Here is an 18,298-nt window from a genome sequence, read left to right on the forward strand (position 1 = left end):
CTTGAGTTAGGTTTAGGTCTGTTAGAAAGTCTTTAAGTGCGTTGACCTGTTTGTCATTATTGTCGTCCCAGTGTAAATTAAAGTCGCCTAGGAATATGTCATTAGTGTGACTGTTAGAGTTAGCTGTGATGATTTCCATTAGCTGGTCTATGAAAGGGGCATTATCGCCTGGTGGGTGATATAGCGCATGTAAATAGCCCCTTTGATTTTCTGCAGTTCTTATACCAAGACCTAGGTATTCACAGGATTCAAGAGGGTTGGATTGTATTTGGCTGGCCTCGATATCAGTTCGGTGTATGCAGGCTATACCACCTCCTGTCTTTTTTTGTCTGTCTAATCTCACAATATTGTAGTGAGGAGGCACCAGTAGATCCATGACCGTGGATGAGGATTCAGTGAGCCATGTTTCAGTTAAGATTGTCACGTCGATTTCCTGATTAATGATGAGGGCCACAATGTCTGAGGCATGTTTTGCTTCTGACCGACAGTTGAGCAGTAGGCATAACAGAGGTTTCCCTAAGGTACTAGAGTTCATCTCTTGAGTATTGGTGATTAGCTTGACTTGTTTTAGGTTGTTAAGATTGGGTTTTCTGTTTTTAGGCCCAGATGTTCTATTTGCATTTATCAGGACTGATCTAATTTCCTCGCCTCTGCTGATGTCTGTAGACTCATAAGACCCGAGTAGGGTTTGGGTTTCATCCGCTGATAAATATTTAAGATTTTTGTGTGGTCGATTATGTCTATTTGAAAGTGGCATGGCTGTCCTTTTAGTCTTTTCCTGAAGATCAAGCATTGATTTTTGAATGAGTTCAACTTTGGAGTGAGTGTTTTCAGTAATATCTAGTATTTTTTCCATAGCGTGCAATTCTCTTAGAATGTCCTGTGACATATTGTCCGCTTGTATTTGAAGAGTTTCGATTTCTCTCTGCGTTTGAGGTGATATATTAGAGGTGCGCATCTGTCTATTTCAAGTTTTGTTTGTTCCCCGGTGTCTTGGACCAATGACTTTTTCATTGTTCTTTTTTTGTCGATAGTATTGGATGTGAATTTCTTATGGATGCAGGTGCTATTTGTATAGTTGTGGAGGGGGGTAAGGAATGTGTGTTGGCTTTCTTATCCTCTAGTGCTGGATTAGGGTTCCAAATAACTGGCCTATGTGTGGGAGTGATCATATCCTGGTGTAGATTGGTTGTTTTTTTCCCTTGTACTGGCGTCTGGGCGATATTGGCGTATAGTACAGATATTTCTCCTCTCTCTGTGCAATTCCCGTCCAGTGAGTCTCTTTTCGGGGTTGACTCTCTTGACAGTATTGTAGGTTGTGTTTGTAGAGGGTCTCTAGGTATTATGACTTCTATGGTGATTGTGTTGGTGGTAGGTAGGGTGACTGCTTGTGTGGTCAGGTGTTGTTGAGACCTTGCGTTCTCTACACACTCTTTTAAGGTTGAAAACAAGTAGTCAAACTTTTCTAACTCGTTGTTGGCTGCTTGTATAAGCACAATACCGTTCTTGTAGATAGTTATGCATAGTTCCGCTGGGCTGCTGTCAATCTGCACTGCACTGGTGCAGCACATTGGAGAAAGACAGGCTGCTTCAAACAGCAGATCCCCTTTCACAATGGCGATGGTATCCAACTTGCACTTTCAAGGGGGATAGAGATCCCCTGCACGTGAGAGAAGTGAGTGACTACCTACTTGCAAGGGGAGAGGAAAGCCTTTGAGGTGTGCACTGAATGTACGCTACCTCTTTGTGGATCTTTGTCAGTGCACCTCCTGATAGCCTATTTTCCTCTGTGCAACTGTCCATACTGCAGCATGGATGGAGTGGCAACATTTTGCCCCGTTCGGATAGCACCAAGCCCCCATGCAAATGAGGGAACACTCTTCTAGGATGGCACCTGCGCTATGTGTACTCTGGCGCTATCTCTATTTCAGGAGGGGGAGCAGAAACTTGTGCGGTCACCTCTGTAATACCAGAGTGCTCCAGGGGCTCGCTCGGAAAGTAGGCGAGCACACCTGTGGTGCCCTGGGGCCGCTTACGTAATATGACCCCAGGAGTCTGCACGGTCAGCCATGCAAAACCCTCCTACAGCAGTGTGACCATGTACAATGATGGCCAAAGAAGTGCAGCAGATGCAGTGGCCCGAGCCCAGCTGTGGGAGGGGCAAAGGCACCCCAGTTATGGCCTACTAACCGCATAGGGAACAGAATGGGCAATTTTCCCTCCATGAAATAGGGACTTGTAAGTCGCTATCCCGGCTAGTTTGCATGGTGGTAATGTGCTAAAAGTCATCAACTCACTAGGTCTGGTTATGCGGTGCACAAGGAAGGAGCCTCTGGGCACCCCAGGCAAATGAGTTTCCCAGCTAAACATCCTATCAGCAGAATTCACAACAGATCGAGCCAGCTGTTAAAGGTGAATATGGAAGTTTTCAATGCAAAATGAATCCACACTTTTCTGACTGAGCCCTGCCAGCCGCCCTCTGAGGTGTTTTGGTACTGGTGCTTGCATAACCTCTAAGTCGCGCGCCCAGCTCGAGTTTCACATGAGGCTTTGGGGGCCGGGCTCTTCAGATACAGAGATTGGCAATGAAATTACACGTATAGCTGCGCGGCGCTTTATCCAACAATCATTATGCACACAGGAAGGGAAACCAATGTTTAACTGAAACCGTGCAGTAAACAGACCCGAGAGCGAGAGAGGAAAAAAATGCATTTAGAAATCGAAGCAAAACATAAACAGCCTGTGAGGAAATCGCCTTGATAAGAGAGAGCCAGCCGTTCAAGGCCAAGTGAAGCCGGGCCGGCAGGCCGTCTCTTCCGCTCGCTGCCCTTCGTCCATCTGGGGGTCAATGTAAAAATACACGCGCGTTTCTCGCACAGCAAGGCTATGACAGGCAGTGCGAACATCGGACTTAACCAGTTCCCATGAGCCGACGAGTCCCCCTCACCTGAAACCCCTTTGTGCTGCTCCCAGTGCTTAATTTGTAGCAAATGTAAGTGCACGGGGCTAAAGATTTTTCCAGTGGTCACCATTGGCCCTGCCAAATGTTGTGGGCAGCACAGACTTTATTCCACCTTTTGTCTCTTTCTTCCAATGCTACACTTCCTGTCTCCTGCAGGTTCTTTTCATCCCTGCTTTTTCCCCTTGTCTTTGTTTTCCTATATTGCTCTTTCTTCTTTTTTCTCCCCTTTCTGCCTTTCCTGCTCTTGTTCTTGGTAAAGGTCTGGTGAAAAATAAGTCCCCAGAAATGAGAAAACACGCAAAAATTGATTGGAGAAATGCTTGCAAATAGCCTAAACCTATGGTAACCGGTCCGGGTGGCATTCCAACCCATGGTTTTTTACCTACCATGACTAGTGGAGGCTGCCAACTTCGCCGAGTGGAGATGCGGGCAAATGGGTGCTGAGTGGGTGCTTTCATAAAATAAAAACAATTCAATAAATAAAATAAAAATTTACTTAAGTGGTTGCTGCTGCCTCTCCTTGCTCCCGTCTTCTTCCCTCGTGACTCCAGGGCCCCAGCTAACTCTCTTAACCAATCCTGGAACTGCTCTCCTGCTGTTAACCAGCATCAGAGCAACACCAAGATTGGAGGGAGCGGCCTCTATCAGCGCTCACAAGAGCACTGGAGGATTTTGCTTTCTCTAACCCAGCTGTATTAAGACAGCTGGATTAAAGAGGTTTAAAGTGCGCATGTCTGGCTAGCCATCCATTGCAAGACACCCAGCCAAAGAGACCCGCACAGTTTAAACAAGTGCAAAGGCAGCCTACCCGCGTCCCTGCCGCCAGTCAGCAGGCCCCGTCCCGTTCTGACACTCCCTTTTGGACAGGGTGATGGAAAATAAAAAGGTAATGAATGACCATTTTATTTTTTTTACTCGGGGGGCATTTCAGTGGGGCGAGGCCCCGTCCCGTTCTGACACTCCCTTTTGGACAGGGTGATGGAAAATAAAATGGTAATGAATGACCATTTTATTTTTTTTTACTCGTGGGGCATTTCAGTGGGGCGAGGCCCCGTCCCGTTCTGACACTCCCTTTTGGACAGGGTGATGGAAAATAAAATGGTAATGAATGACCATTTTTGTTTTACTCGGGGGGGCATTTCAGTGTGGCGTAGCTCCTCTGCTATCACGGAGGAGCCCCTCCTGACCATGACGCTTTATGCAAAGGCCTACCTTATGCAAATCAGTACTGACTCTTCTCCTTAAAGCACAGCCCATGCTGAACTGCCAGATGATACCACCCATAGAAAGCAAGGTTATCATCGCCAGACTGGTATTGGCCTTATTAGCAGTTGCTGCAGCTGGGACCCGTGGAATTTTTTTTTCAAGTTTATATTTTTGTTCGCCGATAATAACTTATAATATGCAACTTTACACATAATCCTATATAGATAGACTGAATTAAAATAATTGCAATTGAAACACATTTCTTATGATGTATAGAAGTGAAGTTATCAATGTGTTTTTGTGAGTCCACATATCTCTATAAAACTCTGTTTCGAACAAGATGGATGACATCCCTGTTACTCTCTCCTGACTCCTCCCCCGCACACATCCACTCCCCACAGTTCACAGAGCACACAGTTAAGCTGATGACATAATGGTTTATTTCCACTGCAGTAGTTGCCTTGCTAGTGTTAAACTTGCAATGGTGCGGATGTAAGATTGCAAGTATCTAACTCATTTGTTTTTTCACTGGGTCTATTCATCGGGAGAAAGATGTTTTGCTTAATGTTTCATATGTGTTTGAACATCTCTGGATGATATTAGCATAGAGGGTGTGTAGGCGCTGGGTATATTGTAGAAACGGAAACAAACAACTTAGAAAAACCGGTCCTATTATGTCAGGTAGTCTGCTTGGTCAATAGGTTTCCGATGACTTATGAGTGACTGGCTGACTTTTATTTTTCTCTTTCTCTTTTCAGGTATGAACATTGCAAGACCGGAGCCCCTCTGAAAAAGCAGATTGACACACAGGTAAGTGAACAATTATATATTCTTAATTCTTAAGTTTTAAGCTTCTTCTTTTATGTCAATCCTTTCTGGTCATACTCCGTTTTATAATTTGTTTATCTTTACTATCTTCTCATTCTTTACTCTTCTATACTGTGTTTCTTACTACCTTCCAAATTCTTGTCACGAGTTTCCTAATTTCCACCATTCTGGTTCAAATGTTATTACTTTGACTATTTTTTCTCTAGTACTTTCCTCTACCTTTGAGGAACTTCTATGCGGCTATCCGTTCACGGGTTGAAACTAAACTTGTAATAAACAATAAAAGGGGAAAATGCAAAAGAAAGGAAGGAACATTATGGACTTCTCTCTCTGTGTTTTACAGGTTTCTGCCTCAAATCCTCTTTCAAATCCAAAGACAAATGACTAACAATTCAGTGGTCCTGTCCACCCCGGAGTTCGCCATATATCTCATTCCCAGAACTTTTCCAACTCTGCCACCTCCAGTCGCATAGGCCGATACCCACCTGTGTGAGCCACACCCTTCCTGGAGCGTGGCATGGGGGGCACCTCTCCAATCTGGTTTCTTGGAGGGGGGCTTTGCCGCTGGAAGCGGGCTTCCACTCTTCTCCTCGGGCCTCCAGATCTCCTCATCCAACCTAGTCGTCCCATCCCCCATCGTCCGGCCTACACCCTTCTGTGTTTGTTCCTGTCTTCAACTCCTCTGTTTCTGGCCATGCCTTTTCTTCTTGATCCTCGTATATTTCTCCTTCCGGTGTTATGTCCTGGGGAACGAAAACAAGTCCTATTTTTGTTTATTTCTGTCCTTTCTCTTTCTGTTTTTATCCTTTCTCTGTCTATCTGTTCTCTTTTTGTCTTCCAGGTCGTATTGTGAGCGAAGCTGTTAGGATCTCAAGTCAGTACTTTTTTCCATGCTGTAGTCCCACAAGGTGTTGAATATTTATATTTTAGTATTAGGATGGTGCTTATGTGTTGAGGTAATGGCGTGTATTATTCATATGTTCTGATTTGCTAAAGAATTGATACTTTTGTTCACACCACCATGATTTTGCAGTTTTTCGAATTTACTATGCAAGAATTGTGTATAACAATCCCTTGATTTTGGGGATGAGACAGATATTTCCTGACCTTTCTTAGGCTGCCCGATTTTCTTGTAATTTTCCTGCTCATATGAGACTTGTCTGATTTTACATACACTGTATAACTTTGTATGTGAGAGTCTTCATGGCATTGACTCTGTACCGTTTATTTTTAATTTTTGTAATAAAACTGTTAGACCTGGCATCTTTGGCGTGGTTTCCCCCTATCTTTTTGCCTCTACCTCCTGTATTTTTGATGCTGTGCTGGATTTCGTTTTTGCTGGTTTAGATGCTTTGGACACTCTGCCACTGCTGATCAGTGCCAGAGTGTAAGTGCTCCCTGTGTAAATTGTTATTCTGATTGAATATACATGTTTGGCATATTTGTATCACCATGAAGTCCCTAGTAAAGTGCACTGGGTGTGCCAGGGCTGGTGATGACAAATGCTACTAGTGGGCCTGCAGCACTGATTGTGCCACCCACAGGAGTAGCTCTAAAATGGTGTCTCAGGCCTGCCACGGCAGTGCCTATGGGCAGTTTAGAACTGCCATGTCCTCCTGGTCAGTGTCCCCACTGACCAGGCCTAACCCTTCCCTTTTCGTGCACATCAGCCACCCCTATGGAAGGCCCAAGGTACCCCCCTGGGCAGGGTGCAGTGTATGTGAAAGGTAGAGCATGTACTGGTGCAGGTAACATGTTCTGGTAGTGAATTACAGCCATTTTCGTTTTTCACTATTGTAAGGCTATCTTGCTCCATAGGTTAACATGGGGGATGCTGGCTACAGTGGTTAACAGCATTTCTTCCCATAGGAACAAGATAGGACATAAGTATCTAGTATCCCTGAACTCAGAATTTAATAACACATCTTTTAGGAAAGGTTGTTTTTAAATCCTGTGTTTGAGAACAGCACTTTTAGAAAGTTGCTGTTCTCTTGTCTGACCCTTCTGTGTGCCTGGGCCTGTTTGTGTATTGACTGTCTGGTTTGTGAGTGACAGGGGCTGGGGAATTCCCCAGCAGGATGGATGAGTCAGCACTAGGCTGAATGACTGCAGTTGCAACTGGAGTGGTGGGAGGAGTTAGCACCTGGGCTGAATAGGGTTGTGCCTGCCTTCCACAATGCTGGCTCCACCCCCCTGCTGGGCGGCTGAGGACCCTTCCCCTCACTCTGAAAGGAAAGATGCAGCCAGCAAAACAAAGTACTCAGGATCCACCCAGAACTGGTTCAGACCGGGCACAGGGCCCACATGCACCAAGAGAACAAAGACTTTAGGGGTATAAGTACAGGACCCCTGACAACAGAAAATTAGATCATCCTGGAAATCAAGAAGGAACCTCTGCCAAGGAGAAAGCTGAAACTGAAGAAGGAAGATTGTCCTGCTGTTGCTCTGCTGGACTGACCTGTTGCTTTGCTGCCAAGGAGAGGGGAAGGACTTTGCTGTGTGCTGTGTCCCCTGTCTTGAAGGAATCTCCAAGGGCCTGAGAAGAGCTGGCTCCCTGTTTTGAAGTCCCAGGAACAAAAGGACTTCACCCCCAGCTTCCCTGAACTCTGCTGAGAGAGTTCTGTCCCTCCTAGAGTGCTTGATCCAGTTGTGGGGCCTCTGGAGGTTGGACCTGTGCTGGGAAGCTTGAAACTAAGCTTGAGTGACTTTTGAATCTGAAAAGTGTCGCATCGCTCGCTTGCGGAGCGCTTCCCCGACAGTGCGAGAAGTTTCCCGCCGCTACGGAGGTCGAGATCGTCGCAGCGCCTGACGCCGCTGCCAGAGACGTCGCATCCTTCGTTTGCGGGACGCACCAGACCGGTGCGGGAGAATCGAACATCGCTGCGAGTATCGTCGCAGAGCCTGTCGTCGCTGGGTGAGAACGCCGCACCGCTTGCTTGCGGACCGCATCACGTCGCTGCGAGTGTCGTCGCAGAATCATCGCATCGAGGAGCTGCGAGAGAAAGGATCCCCGCTGGACCGCGCATCGTTGCCCCGGAGATCGTCGCAGCACCTATGAGATCGTCGCATCGTGCCTTTGCGAGAACAGACTTCCTACGGAACCTACGCACCGGAATCCATACAAGTGGCCTTCCTCCCCATACAGACCGGATTCGTCGCAACACGCCCGCTGCTGCAGCGGGGCTGTCGCAAACGCCTCCCCAGGGTCTCAGGAGCAACGCATCGCTTGTTTTCCACCGCACCAGCTTCTGCTTTTGGAACTTTGTTGCAACTAAAGGTACTGTGAGTAAACGTGACGCAACTGTGAACTTTTCACGCATCTGTGGTTTATTTTACCGCAACTTGAAGAATTTTAACGCAACCTTAAGAACTCTTTTGAAAACATATTTGAACTGTGTATGTTGGCTTTTTATCGTTTTGGTCTTGTGTAGTTTTAGATTAAATACCTTTATTTTTCTAAACTGTTGTGGAATCAGTTTGTGGTGTTTTCCCTGTTTTACTGTGAGTGTTGGTACAAATACTTTACGCATTGCCTCTGATTAGCCTAGACTGCTCAGGCCAAGCTACCTAGAGGGCGAGCAGGGGTTATCTCAGAGAGTTATCTCCTTGTCCTGACTAGAAGCAAGGGTCCCTATTTGGACAGTGGTACCTACCCCTGCCAACTAGAGACCCCCAGATCTAACATTGGTGGTCAGGCGGTGGGATTTGAACTTGTATTTGTACTTGACCCACAGTAATTGGTGTACATCACTAGTGAGTGCAGACCACTACGCCACCGCATACTACTGTTTTTTTTGTTTTTTTTTTCTATTTTTGAGTAACTCTTCCAAGCATCATGTCTGTGAAAGGAAAGGCACCCAGTCAGGAGGCAGAAGAAGAATTAGAGTTTTGCATTGAAGATTTGTGTTCATACAAAGTTGAGCAACTTAGGAAATTCTGCCTTGAGTTTGAGTGCCCCATAAAAAGCGCCTACAGAAAGGAGGAGCTGCAGAAAATCTTGAGGGCCCATTGGGAGGCTCAAGAGGGAGATGATGTGGTGGATGTGGAAAACAGTTTTCACAGCAAGGATCTGCCAGTGGGCAGAGTAGGCTCAGGAGCTGGCAGCAACCACTCCGGTAGGGGCCTCACCCAAGAAGAGTTACAAGAAAATCAGAGAATGAGAGAATATGACTTGGAAGTCATGAGAATGAAAAGGGCAGCGGAAGACAAGAGAGAGGCTCGTGCCCTAGAGGAAAGGAAATTGCTTTTGGCTCATGAGTTGAGCATGAAAGAACTGGATCTTAAAGCCAAGAAGGTGGAAGCCAGTTCTAATGGTGGCAGCGCGCAGCCAGTGCATGGGGTAAAGTATATATTCCCAAAGACCTGGTACAGAATTACCATAGGAGTGAGGATATTTATGCCTGGTTCACTTCGTATGAAATTGCATTGAAGATGAATGGTGTGCCTGATCAGCATTGGGGGGCGGGCCTGTGGAAACATTTTGAGGCTTCTGGGAGGAGTGCTCTAGAGCCCTTAGAATTAGCAGGTGCCATGACCTACCCCAATATGAAGGAGGCCTTATGTCTCAGGTATGGCCTTACCCCAGAGCAGTACAGACTGCAGTTTAGGAACTCCAAGAAGAAAGAGTCTGAGACTTGGATGGAGTGTGTGAATTTGTACTCGCGTGCACTGGAAGGTTGGATGAAGGGCAGTAAAGTAACTGATTTTAAGGGGTTGTTGCATTTAATCAGTTGGGAGCACTTGAGTAGTCTTTGTGTTCCAGAGCTGCGCCAGCATCTTTTAGACAGCAAGCTGACAGACCCCATTGAGCTTGCTAAGGAGGCGGACCGCTGGACCAGTACCAGGGTCCACAGAGGAATTGTGGGTACCACAGCCAAAGGTGGGCAGGGTCCCCAGCAGAAGAGTGGGGGGGACAAGGGTAACCAAAAGGAGTTCTCAGAAGGGCCCCAAAATAGTTCCCAGGGAAAGGAATCCCAAACCCCCAAACCTAAGCAGCCATGGCCCTCTAAGGGCAGGCGGGACAATAAAGACAACAGGGGCCCGCCTACCTGCTATCACTGCAATGAGGTGGGCCACATAGCTCCAAAATGTCCCAAGAAGAAGCAAGCACCCACTGGTGCCCCCACCCCAGCGTTAGCTAGTGTAGCTTTGGGAGGGGATTTGGTTTCTAGTGATTGGGGGGAGTTAGCAGTTATGACCCTTGTCTCTCTAGGAGACCAAGAGATGGTCCAGGAAACCTTACTGCCCTCTAACACTAAGAAATATGGGCAGAAGGTGACCATCAATGGGAGGGAGATTGAGGCTTTGAGAGACACAGGAGCCAGCGTGACATCCGTGAGGTGTCAGTGGGTGTCTGAAGAGCAAATCATCCCTGGTGTCCTCCGCCCTGTAGTGGCAGCTGACAGCTCAGTGCGCCTCTGCAAGCTGGCGAAGGTTCCCTTTGAATGGGGGGGAGTCTCTGGTCTTTTGGAGGTAGTTGTCAGTGATGCCTCGCCTGTAGACTGTCTGTTAGGCAACGACCTGGAGAGTTCTCCATGGAAGGATGTAGAACACAGAACTCACTTGGAGATGTTGGGTCTGCCTGCGTGGATCTGTGTGACCACGCGTGCTATGGCAGCCAGTAAGGGTGATTCAGCAGAACTGGAGCCTGAAACAGTGGCCCAGAGACCTGCCAGGAGAGGAAGAGGCAGAGGGCGCGGGAAACCAGCCCCAGCCGTTCCCACGGTCCAGGAAGGAGCAGAACCTGAGGGGGATGCCCTGGAACCTACAGGGGAACAGGTAGCCGAACTGGGAGACTTACCTGAGCTGACCCATTGGCAGCAGGAAGGTGGTCCCTCCAGGGAGGAATTCTGCAAGGCGCAGAAGGAGTGCCCTTCCCTCGAGGGTCTGCGGCAACAGGCTGTAGACCAGGCAGCAGGTGGAGCAGCCAGAGATCACTTTATCTACTGGGAAGATGACTTGTTGTATAGTGAGCCTAAGTTTGCTGAGCCCGGTGCAGCCCGTGTGCTGGTGGTACCCGAGCGCTTCAGAAACTTCCTAATGGGTCTGGCTCATGACGTGCCTCTTGCAGGACATCTGGGGCAAGACAAGACCCTAAACCGGCTTGTCACCCATTTTCACTGGCCCCAGATGAGAAAGCACGTTGGTTCCTTTTGCAGATCTTGCCAAACCTGTCAAGCCAGTGGCAAGACTGGAATGAAGCTGAAGGCCCCCTTCAGCCCTTCCCAGTGGTGAGCACCCCTTTCGAGCGGGTGGGCATAGACATCGTAGGGCCCCTGGATCCCAAGACAGCCTTAGGAAACAGGTTCATCCTGGTCTTGGTGGACCACGCCACTCGGTACCCGGAAGCAGTCCCTCTCAGGACAATCACAGCACCCGTGGTGGGCCGTGCATTAATGGGGATCTTTTCCCGTGTGGGATTCCCCAGAGAGGTGGTCTCCGACCGGGGTACCAACTTCATCTCTAAGTACATGAAGTCTCTGTGGGAGGAGTGTGGGGTAACTTATAAGTTCACCACTCCTTACCACCCTCAAGGAAACGGGTTAGTTGAAAGGTTCAACCGGACCCTGAAAGGTGTGATTATGGGCCTAGCGGAGTCCATGAGACGTAAGTGGGACGTCTTGTTACCATGCCTGTTGTTTGCCTACAGGGAGGTGCCTCAGAAGTCCTTAGGGTTCAGCCCCTTTGAACTCCTGTATGGCCACCCTGTTAGAGGACCTCTCTCACTGGTGAAGGAGGGTTGGGAAAAGTCCTGTGGGAAAACCCCCCAGGATGTGTTCAGCTATGTGCTGGCCATCCGCAACCAGACACAACGCTTCAGGAAGCTCGCTCAGGCGAACCTGGAAGCAAGCCAGGAAGAAATGAAGAGATGGTATGACCAGAATACCACTCTGGTCGAATTTCAACCTGGGCAGAAAGTGTGGGTGATGGCGCCAGTGGAGCCTTGTGCACTCCAAGACAAGTGGACTGGGCCATATGAGGTGGTGGAAAGGAAGAGTGAGGTAACCTACCTGGTTAACCTGAGGACTCCCAGGCAGCCCCTGAGAGTCTTGCATGTGAATCGCCTCAAACCACACTTTGAGAGGTCTGAAGTAACCATGCTCATGGCTACAGATGCAGGAATGGAAGAGGATAGTGATCCTCTCCCTGACCTCCTGGCAGTTAAGGAGCAAGATGGGTCAGTGGATGGTGTGGTCTTCTCGCCCACCCTGACCCCAGAACAGCAGAGTGACTGTCGCCAAGTGTTGGGTCAGTTCTCCTCCCTGTTCTCCCTGACCCCAGGAGTCACCAACTGGTGCGTCCATGATGTGGACACTGGAGACAGTCTGCCTGTGAAACAGAAATTTTACAGGGTAGCTGACAAGGTCAGGGCCAGCATCAAGGAAGAGGTTTCCAAGATGTTGGCGCTAGGGGTGATTGAGCCCTCCAGCAGCCCCTGGGCTAGCCCAGTGGTCTTGGTCCCCAAGAAAGCTGCTACCCCCGGTGGCCCTCCAGAACTCCGGTTTTGCGTGGACTACCGTGGGCTCAATGCGGTCACGAAGACTGACGCACACCCCATCCCCAGAGCTGATGAGCTCGTGGATCGGTTGGGAGCTGCCCGGTACCTCAGTACATTTGATTTGACTTCGGGGTACTGGCAGATTGCCTTAACTGATGGGGCCAAAGAGAGGTCTGCATTTTCAACGCCAGAGGGGCACTTCCAGTTCCGTGTCATGCCCTTTGGGTTGAAGAATGCCCCTGCCACATTCCAGAGGCTGGTTAACCAGATACTGACCGGGCTGGAGGAATTCAGCGCCGCATACCTGGATGACATTGCTGTGTTCAGCTCCACGTGGGAGGAACACCTGCAACACCTCTGCGAAGTGTTGAAGGCTCTGCAAAGGGCAGGCCTCACTATCAAGGCCAGCAAGTGCCAGATAGGGCAGGGATCTGTGGTGTATTTGGGACACCAGGTGGGGAGCGGCCAGGTGGCGCCCCTACAGGCAAAGATTGATACCATTCTGGCTTGGGAGCCCCCCAAGACCCAGACGGAGGTGAGGGCCTTTTTAGGACTCACCTGGTATTACAGACGGTTTGTCAAGGGATATGGCACCATTGTCGCCCCCTTGACAGAACTCACTTCCAAGAAGTTGCCCAAAAGAGTTGACTGGACTGACGCCTGCCAAACTGCTTTTGAAACCCTGAAAACTGCTATGTGCACAGCACCGGTGCTCAAGGCACCTGACTTTTCCAGTGAGTTCATAGTACAGACAGACGCTTCAGAGCATGGTGTGGGAGCAGTACTCTCACAAATCACTGAGGAGGGAGGAGACCAGCCGGTAGCCTTCATTAGCAGGAGACTACTCCCCAGGGAACAGAGGTGGAGTGCGATTGAGAGAGAAGCATTTGCTGTGGTCTGGGCTCTGAAAAAGTTGAGGCCCTACCTGTTTGGGACTCACTTCCGTGTTCAGACCGACCACAGGCCCCTCAGATGGTTAATGCAGATGAGGGGTGAGAATCCAAAGCTGTTGAGGTGGTCCATCTCCCTACAGGGAATGGACTTTACGGTGGAACACCGCCCTGGTACAGAACACGCCAACGCTGATGGTCTGTCCAGGTTTTTCCGCCTTAGTGAAGAGAACTCCCAAGAGGGTGGGTAGTTCTCCCCACTTTCAGCTGGAGGGGACACGTGTTAGACCTGGCATCTTTTTTTTTTTTTATATAATTTTTATTTGGAAACCTCAGACATATCGTTTCAGACAATACAGGTGTGGGCCTACAACCCTTCAGGCCGGCCAAAATAGATCAAAACCATTACATAGCAAAATATCACAATTCCGCACCTCCCGGTCTAGAGCCACAATAAAGCAATAAATTCGAAATAGCCCAGAAGCGCGTTCATTCAATATCAGGATAGAAGAGGTTCCATTTTATGATAGGGAAGAAGGATCTGAGCATACGATTAGGCAGAATACAGTTAATGCCATTCGCGGATTGGGACAGTCGCTGTCAATACTAACAGGAAACCAAAACGTGTTACTCAGAAGATGTCAGCTTACAATCACTACACGACAGCTCGATAACCATTCACGTGGTAAAGAAACATTGTAAAAGGAATGGAACATAGCTAGGAAAATCCCAGTCCCAGAGAAGAACAAGGCCAGATCCCCCCATGCAAGTAGAAGTGAGAAAAAGAAGAAGAAAAAGCGAAAATCGAGAAAGAATAAGGGCCATAGAACAAAGGAGAAAGAAAACAGAACCCATCCCCCAACCCCCACCCCGCATACCAGCAGAAGGCTACGGCCAACCCCCCCCTATAGGCATGCCTGTCGTCCCACCCAAGAAACCCCAGTTACGAAAAGAAGGAAGGAGGAGGACCCCCGCACCCGGCCCCAGTCGCCCCTCCCCCCACCCCTCCGCATCCCAGGAGAAAATGGAGGCTCCTCGAAAAAGGAGATAACTATCATCATATGTCCATCACATACCCCCACCACCATAATAATAAGCAAAGTCTTGCGTCATCACCAGAGTCAACAGGCCAAGAGAACAATCATATGGTATTCATCCCTGGCCAGTCCGAGTAAAAAGAGGCAAACAATCTAGTCCATCGAGTCCACAGGCAGGCGATTTCAGCGACCAAAACCTCTTCTCAGGATCAACCCAGGAGTCCAGCGATGGCAGACGATCCACGACAAAGTCCAATAGTGAAAGGGTGCGGCCACGTCCCTCGGTTACGAGCACATCTATTAGAGACCCAAAGTGAGTGTCAGTAACGCAAATCCGGTTGCCGGGCACATCTTCCTCGAATAGCAACCCTGTATGCCCAGGGGAGTCCGTGGTAACAAACACCCGAGCCGCGACAAGCGTCCGATCTGCCACAGTCTCGCCCGTGCCCCCAAGCCCAATATCGGGAGCAATTGAAACTGACGAGTCGCGGAGGGGCAACAGCATACGACCCAGGGAGGAATGAAAATCCTGGAGAGCCAAGAGGACATCTCCCAGTGTGTACGCCTCGTCTGCAACTTCGTCGGCCACTATGTGTCTCACCCCCGGGGACTCCCCAGGCGAGTCAACAAACATTGTATCAGGCATCCGGAGTATAGTATCACCAGGTAGTCTGTGTAGGGGTCGGGGTGAAGTTATCGAGACTCGACCAAAAATGCAGCAGCACCAACCTCAACCCCGCAATACCAGGGTAACCCACAACTCGACATCAGTCTCTGCCGGTGGACTTTCTCACCGAATGTCAGGTTACTCCGGGGATCCCACTGCAAAGATTAATGCGGGCAGTATGATTAACGCCCGGACTCGTAGGCGAGGAGAAAAGCGGCCAGATGTGTGCAGCAAGGTGTCGAGCACTTGCACCGCACTCCGTTATCGTCAGCCAGCGAAATTACTCGAGTCGCGATCCCCGGAGGGGGGAGGGGCCACCGGTCCTCACCACTCGACCGCGGCCGCTGTTGTTCAGCTCGACCCCGGCCACGTCACAGCCCGAGGTCCCGGCTCACATCCCTCACAGGCCCGGATCTGAGCGACGGTATTTCTCGGCCATCCGAGGAGATAGCAAGCCCGGAGTTGCACGATCAGGCTCCGCGCCACCTTAGACGCGTGAGGGTATGGAATGGACACAGGATCAGCTGCAGGATGCCAGGGAGGGAGAGGGCGAACGGCAGAGCCGGGATTCTACGCCGCCATTTTGGATGTCGTCTTGGCTCCTCCTCCAGACCTGGCATCTTTGGCGTGGTTTCCCCCTATCTTTTTGCCTCTACCTCCTGCATTTTTGATGCTGTGCTGGATTTCGTTTTTGCTGGTTTAGATGCTTTGGACACTCTGCCACTGCTGATCAGTGCCAGAGTGTAAGTGCTCCCTGTGTAAATTGTTATTCTGATTGAATATACATGTTTGGCATATTTGTATCACCATGAAGTCCCTAGTAAAGTGCACTGGGTGTGCCAGGGCTGGTGATGACAAATGCTACTAGTGGGCCTGCAGCACTGATTGTGCCACCCACAGGAGTAGCTCTAAAATGGTGTCTCAGGCCTGCCACTGCAGTGCCTATGGGCAGTTTAGAACTGCCATGTCCTCCTGGTCAGTGTCCCCACTGACCAGGCCTAACCCTTCCCTTTTCGTCCACATCAGCCACCCCTATGGAAGGCCCAAGGTACCCCCCTGGGCAGGGTGCAGTGTATGTGAAAGGTAGAGCATGTACTGGTGCAGGTAACATGTTCTGGTAGTGAATTACAGCCATTTTCGTTTTTCACTATTGTAAGGCTATCTTGCTCCATAGGTTAACATGGGGGATGCTGGCTACAGTGGTTAACAGCATTTCTTCCCATAGGAGCAAGATAGGACATAAGTATCTAGTATCCCTGAACTCAGAATTTAATAACACATCTTTTAGGAAAGGTTGTTTTTAAATCCTGTGTTTGAGAACAGCACTTTTAGAAAGTTGCTGTTCTCTTGTCTGACCCTTCTGTGTGCCTGGGCCTGTTTGTGTATTGACTGTCTGGTTTGTGAGTGACAGGGGCTGGGGAATTCCCCAGCAGGATGGATGAGTCAGCACTAGGCTGAATGACTGCAGTTGCAACTGGAGTGGTGGTAGGAGTTAGCACCTGGGCTGAATAGGGCTGTGCCTGCCTTCCACAATGCTGGCTCCACCCCCCTGCTGGGCGGCTGAGGATCCTGCCCCTCACTCTGAAAGGAAAGATGCAGCCAGCAAAACAAAGTACTCAGGATCCACCCAGAACTGGTTCAGACCGGGCACAGGGCCCACATGCACCAAGAGAACAAAGACTTTAGGGGTATAAGTACAGGACCCCTGACAACAGAAAATTAGATCATCCTGGAAATCAAGAAGGAACCTCTGCCAAGGAGAAAGCTGAAACTGAAGAAGGAAGATTGTCCTGCTGTTGCTCTGCTGGACTGACCTGTTGCTTTGCTGCCAAGGAGAGGGGAAGGACTTTGCTGTGTGCTGTGTCCCCTGTCTTGAAGGAATCTCCAAGGGCCTGAGAAGAGCTGGCTCCCTGTTTTGAAGTCCCAGGAACAAAAGGACTTCACCCCCAGCTTCCCTGAACTCTGCTGAGAGAGTTCTGTCCCTCCTAGAGTGCTTGATCCAGTTGTGGGGCCTCTGGAGGTTGGACCTGTGCTGGGAAGCTTGAAACTAAGCTTGAGTGACTTTTGAATCTGAAAAGTGTCGCATCGCTCGCTTGCGGAGCGCATCCCCGACAGTGCGAGAAGCTTCCCGCCGCTACGGAGGTCGAGATCGTCGCAGCGCCTGACGCCGCTGCCAGAGACGTTGCATCCTTCGTTTGCGGGACGCACCAGACCGGTGCGGGAGAATCGAACATCGCTGCGAGTATCGTCGCAGAGCCTGTCGTCGCTGGGTGAGAACGACGCACCGCTTGCTTGCGGACCGCATCACGTCGCTGCGAGTGTCGTCGCAGAATCATCGCATCGAGGAGCTGCGAGAGAAAGGATCCCCGCTGGACCGCGCATCGTCGCCCCGGAGATCGTCGCAGCACCTACGAGATCGTCGCATCGTGCCTTTGCGAGAACAGACTTCCTACGGAACCTACGCACCGGAATCCATACAAGTGGCCTTCCTCCCCATACAGACCGGATTCGTCGCAACACGCCCGCTGCTGCAGCGGGGCTGTCGCAAACGCCTCCCCAGGGTCTCAGGAGCAACGCATCGCTTGTTTTCCACCGCACCAGCTTCTGCTTTTGGAACTTTGTTGCAACTAAAGGTACTGTGAGTAAACGTGACGCAACTGTGAACTTTTCACGCATCTGTGGTTTATTTTACCGCAACTTGAAGAATTTTAACGCAACCTTAAGAACTCTTTTGAAACCATATTTGAACTGTGTATGTTGGCTTTTTATCGTTTTGGTCTTGTGTAGTTTTAGATTAAATACCTTTATTTTTCTAAACTGTTGTGGAATCAGTTTGTGGTGTTTTCCCTGTGTTACTGTGAGTGTTGGTACAAATACTTTACGCATTGCCTCTGATTAGCCTAGACTGCTCAGGCCAAGCTACCTAGAGGGCAAACAGGGGTTATCTCAGAGAGTTATCTCCTTGTCCTGACTAGAAGCAAGGGTCCCTATTTGGACAGTGGTACCTACCCCTGCCAACTAGAGACCCCCAGATCTAACAAAAACCCTTTAACTTTACATTGATCTAGAACTCGGGGGCATATTACCAACAACTAGCGATATTTATCACTAAATGGGCTTAGCGAGTTTATTTTTATTGCCAAGCATCGCCTGCTATTATTGCAGAGATAACGTGCTATTGCAACGTTTATCTCTAAAGTGATAAAATAT

This window comes from Lissotriton helveticus, chromosome 7, assembly GCF_964261635.1.
Source record: "Lissotriton helveticus chromosome 7, aLisHel1.1, whole genome shotgun sequence".
In the NCBI taxonomy this organism is placed as follows: domain Eukaryota; kingdom Metazoa; phylum Chordata; class Amphibia; order Caudata; family Salamandridae; genus Lissotriton; species Lissotriton helveticus.